Genomic DNA, 5708 nt, shown 5'->3' on the forward strand with positions numbered 1-5708 from the left:
ATCTTATTTAAATTGAATGCTTATTTTCCCCCCAGCTACTCAGCATTTAAAGGGTTAAGGCATTATGGACTTTTAAAGGCAAATAATAATAATAATAATGATAATAATGATAATAAATACAGGGGTTACCAGAAGGGAATTTCACTAATTGTGCTTTGACAGGAATACTTGAATGTTGGTTTTACAAAGTGATGTAAAATGACAAGTTGTACTATTTGTCCATAAGGAGGTGGCAGCTCTTATCTTTCTAGACTATCATAGCTGAGCTGCTACTTTTCAATTTTGCTTTTGATAGTTTTGTGTAAATATATACATATATGGGTAAAAAGCTGCTTTCAGCAGCTCTAGGCTTACTTTTGCAGCATTTTTGTGGAATTGTTTGCAACGTGGTAAAAGTGCAATAAAGATATGCAAAATGTGTAGCCATCTTGTCTAAATGGATTCATTCATCTTGTTCAGAGCAAAGCTCTGTGCACCAGCCAAGTGTCCCAGAAGTGGTTGTTTAAATTGTCATCTCCTTTTGTAGCAGCAGCAAATGGAGCTGGAGCAGGGAACTGGTGATTAATTGGTGATTAATGCACACTGCAATGCCAGCAAGGGCTGGGGTGTTGAAAAGGGTTAATCTTTCCTATGAAAGCACTGTTTTAACTGTCAATTCAGCACCCCTTCCTCTTGCAATTGTGGCTGTAGAAACAAGCTGTGGAGCAACACCTCTCAAAGATTATGCCTTGACACGCTGCCCAGAGGATTTAGAAACACCAGTGCCTCTGACTTGGGCTGCAAAGACCTTTGCACAACCTAGAAAATCCCAGCCTAAATTAGCTGGAAACATGGTATTCTTATCCAAATAGCCTTGAATCATGCTCAGCTGCATTCATTAAAGATTTGTGGAGACTCTCAGCCCAAAAGCAAGCTATAAATTGAACACGTGGCTGTGTTTGATGTGTGAAAACATGGTGTGGTACAGCAGGAATCCTTCATCACTCCTCTGGGTAAGGAGAGAATTTATTGTGACAGTGTTCATCACAACTTTAATTCAAAGCTGCCATTTATTTCATTTGATGTCTTTTTTTTCCCAGGGATTCATAACCATATACTTTAAAAGCCAGGTAGACTAAAATGTAGGCATTTCAGCATATTAAAATTATGAATGAGAGAAAAAGCTGCTATATGGGCTCATTCACTTCTTAAGTTGATATATTAATACTAGAAAACACGTGTCTTTTATATTTTATTGCCCATTTTGAATTCCCATGGTTCTCACATATATGGCATACAAAGACAACAGAATATCTCAAATTGTACAACTGCTCATGAACTTGGAAATTGTCTGGTTTATCCCATGGCTTTTTTTCACCTTTGAAGACCCAACTATGATGATAAGGATTCCTCTGCAACAGCACTGGGACTGCAGTGTTGTCTCCCCATTAGCCAAAAGAAACCCCCCAAAACCAAAACATGGGAATATAAAAAGGTGAAATGGGTGGTATTATCCTTGGTCTATCTTCAATGCCTGGCTGTGGTTTTCCTGCAGGTGCAGCTTTTTCTCACCATGAAATTGTGCCAGGACAGCAGAGGAGCTATTGAATCACCTTCCCAGGGCAGCTCTGCTCTCTGCTTCTGGGCTCAGCTCAGCAAACCTGCTTTTCTTTTGAAAAGCAGCACTTGGCAGGTTCTTTGTTCAAAGAGGATCAGATCAGTGAAGGTCTTGGCTCTTTAGAGGCTGGGTGTAGGTCAGGGGCTCCTGGAAGGGTGGTTCAAGCTTCTCTCTCTGCAGAAGGCTGCCTGGTGCTGTCAGGGATATGAACTTACTGTTATGGATCTGGTTCTGGATTTCTACATGCAAAATCAGTAGGTTTTTTTTATAGACTAAGTGTTGTTAAGTATGGAATAAGTAGTGATTGTACAGGGTACAAAGAACTGAAGGTCATTAATCCTTGCCACATTGTAAAGAGCTCTGAGGGCCTCCAGTTTCCTTCTCCTGGCCTTTGATGCTCTCCCTTGTAAGCTTTGTGCTACAGCTTTCTAGACTTATAAAAATTCTTCTCATTTCTAGTCTTAAATTAGGCATACAGAAAAGCTGAAGAGGAAGCTTTTCTTTGGCATGAGACATGCACATGCCTTGGAAGGATGGAGACACTGGCTCACATGGAGGAGAGGTTTCCTTTGTCTGGTGCCTCTGATGAGAAACTGGGGGGGATGAGCCCCACGTGGGCAATGCAAGTCTGAACTCACTGCAGGGTGCTCAGGAGATGGATGGCAAGAGCTGAGCCCAGACCCCACCTGTGGTCAGGGTAGCTGAGGACACAACTCATCTGGAGGATACCGCAGGGCTGGAAGGGATGATTAATTAATTAAACAGGCAGTTACTTCTCAGTATCTACCAGGAAGCTCTGGTGTGTTTGCATTCCCGCTGCCAGGCAGCTGGAGCTTTGACTCATGTTAATTTTCTAGGTTTTTGGGAAGGGAAAAGAATTATTGCCTTGTTCTGCTATTCCTTTTTTATGTGGGCAGGGGTGAGTGGGCATGAGAAACATGCAGGAAACTGGAGTCAGGGAGTGAACTTGGGGCTCTGCCTTGCAGCTCTTGGGGTAACACAGCCCTGAGGATGGCTCTGTACAGCCCAGGGAGGGGCAAACCCCCACTTTTGGGGTACATCTGCATTGCCCCAAGACACAGTTGGTCTAAATTCCTTCTGGAAACCTCTCGGGTTTGCCTTTAGGCAAAGGATGTGGCTCTGAAAGGGCTGTCATTGTGTGTTTGGTCAGTAATCCCGGAACTGAGGAGGATTAGTATGACGTGGTGGAACATCTCTTTAGGAGCCCTACATATTTACCAGGCAAAATTGTTCACTCTAGGAAGATAAATAAATGTCAGAATTCAATTGGCTTGTCTCTGAAGTTGGTGTAGCAGCAGGGCTCAGACAATTAACACACTGAGAAATCTGAGATAGCCTGTCAGGGGCATAATGTGTTCAGCACAATAAATACAGTATGCACAATAAATAACAGATAAAAATAGATAATATATTTCTAAAAGCACCTAATTACAACAGTATCTGACAGCGCAGAGTAGCTTACCGTATTCTCCTGAGTAATTCAGAGGAGAGCTTCATTTGTTTTTGTGGTTTTTTCTGTTATTTAAGCATAAAGGGGGAATTGCAGGCAAAAAGCTCTCAAGCTCTCATTGTTTGAAGTAGGCATCACTGTTGTGATCAGCAGAGCCCGCGATGTATACACAAGCTGGAAGCCTGAAGCAGATTGCAGTGTAAGCAGCAGCAAGATGTGTTGTGTAGGAGGAGGGAAACTGGGATTTCAGCCTGACTGCTGCCCTTGGGCACTGAACTGAAAATGAACTTCAGTGGGTGTTCCAGGGAGGGGCATCCAAAGGGTGTTCTGGTTCCATCTGCTGGGCCTGTATGTGGTGTAGGTCCAAGGGGGACACCCTGTTATCCCCTGCAGCAATGGCATTGTCCCCTTTGTCCCCTTGGCACATCCAGGCCCTGCCTAATGACTGCCAGCAAGGCTCTTTGTGACCCTGTCACAGTCATATTTTCTGGGAAAATCTCTTTGCCCAGGATTCTTCTCCTGGGAAGCTGAGAAGCCTCAGAGAAAAAGGAAAACAATAATTATCTGATTTGCTTCTCCTGTGTTTTGCTGCTTTGGAATGTGTTTGGATGTTGTTTGCCAACAGGTGATTGTTTCATTAGTTTCATGTGAATTGTTTTGACTTAATGCCCAATCAGTGCCAAGCTGTGTCGAGGCTCTTGAAAGAGTCACGAGTTTTCATTATTATCTTTTTAGCCTTCTGTCTGTATCCTTTCTGTATAGTTTAGTATAGCTTAGTTTAATATTCTTTAATATAATATAGTATCATAAAATAATAAATTAGCCTTCTGAGAACACAGAGTCAGATTCATCACTCCTTCATCTGGGAATCCTGAAAATACAATATAACCCCAGCCTGAAAGTGCTGAGTGTCCTGCTCAGAGCTGGACACACACTAGAGTGTTGATAATTTGCATCCTGAGGGAGCAAACTTTTCTTCTAGCACTGAGTGTATAACCACAAAGTTAATTTTCCAGAAATTGTTCCAGCTATCAGTTGTTTCTACAGAGTTTCTTGCCCATGGTTGTTTATTTGGGGCTCAATACACAGAAATAATTGTGCACAAGGAAAATTCTTTTGAAAGTAAATTGAGTGTTTGGAGGAAATTTTGAGTGTTGTGGGATGAGTTTTCACATGGAATTTCAAGTTATTACCAGTTGGAAGCTGCTGGATTTCTTGCGAATAATATTTTTATGCTTAAAGTCTTCATAGGTAGCCTCCAGCCGTAACTCTGTCTGACCAGATCAAACTCAATTATCTGCTCCCTTCTCCATTTGCATCAGTAAAGTACCACTTCAATGCTTTTGGGGGCTGGCTAGAAAAAAATTAAAAGCAATTCAATTTGGTGGGTCAAAAGACTCGAGAATTGAGGTCAGACAAGTTCTGGCCATGGTTAGAAATGAAGCATCAGCAAAAAGGAGGCTGTTGATTTGGGAGTACCAATTCCTCTTCCCCCAGTGCAAGGGCAGAGCAACATTTGTGTCTAGAAAAGAGCTGCTGGAATACCTGCTGCTCCACCTTTTTAGACATATTCAACACTTTCTGTGGTTTTCCATTTATGCAAGTCTCACGTAATTACAATGACCAGCTAAGGGGGTTTTGAGCAGGATGGGGGAATGCTCACATCTGTATCCAATCTTCTCTGTGAGGATTTAGGTGCTGGGAGATCAGCTCCTCTCTTTCAAATGACCTCACTACACAATCACCCCCATCCCCTGTGACAAGTAACTCATGTTATGCCTTGAATCTTGCTCAGGTATGGGCCCAAACCCAGCAGCTTGCAGATGGAATCAGCAGCTGGAACCAAAGCAGAACATATCAAAACTGGAGATGTCAGATCAGAACACTCTCCACTTCCGTGCATGTGGGAATCTGGGTCACGTTGTGCCTTGGCCACAGTAATGAATTTCATTAGGATCTCATCATAAACTCCTCTGACACTTCTGGAAAGTGCTGACTGACAGGCACGTGCACAAAACCACCTATGGCACCTGCTAGTTGACCTTGATATAACTTTAAAATACATCCCAGGGTGCCTTAAGATAGAGAATTTAAAATCTCAGCCCCCCAGCTGCTGTGGCTGTGCCAGCACCAGCCTTGTGTCCCTGGAACACAGTGATCCCTGTGCACCCGCTGTGCTGGAGCACCTGGGTGCCTGCAGAAGGTGCCATGAATCAAGGCAGGACAACAATCTGCCAGCATCTTCTGACTCCTCATGCACACATAAATGAGAAATGAGAGCTAAAGCTGTAAGCAAAATGTGAGGAATGCAGCTGAGGGAGCTGGGGGGAAGAAACAACCCAAAAATGACAGAAGCAAGCTGGTCAAATCCAGTCTTGTGAACACCAATACCTAAGGAGCCAGGAGCAGCACTTATTGTTCTCATCACAGGCTGAGCTTTGGAGATGGAGGACAAATCTGATTATAAACTAAGCAAATCAGGCTATCCAAAATTGCAAAGTGCTTTCCTCGTAGCTTTTCCTGGTAGTCCTTCACCATAACAAATTTATGCACCAGGAGTCTTTGCCACAGGCAGCATTTATAAATAACAATGATAAAAAGCATTTCTGGTTTATCCATTGAGTGAAGTTTGCATTGTTT

This window comes from Motacilla alba, chromosome 14 (genome assembly GCF_015832195.1).
Source record: "Motacilla alba alba isolate MOTALB_02 chromosome 14, Motacilla_alba_V1.0_pri, whole genome shotgun sequence".
NCBI lineage: Eukaryota > Metazoa > Chordata > Aves > Passeriformes > Motacillidae > Motacilla > Motacilla alba.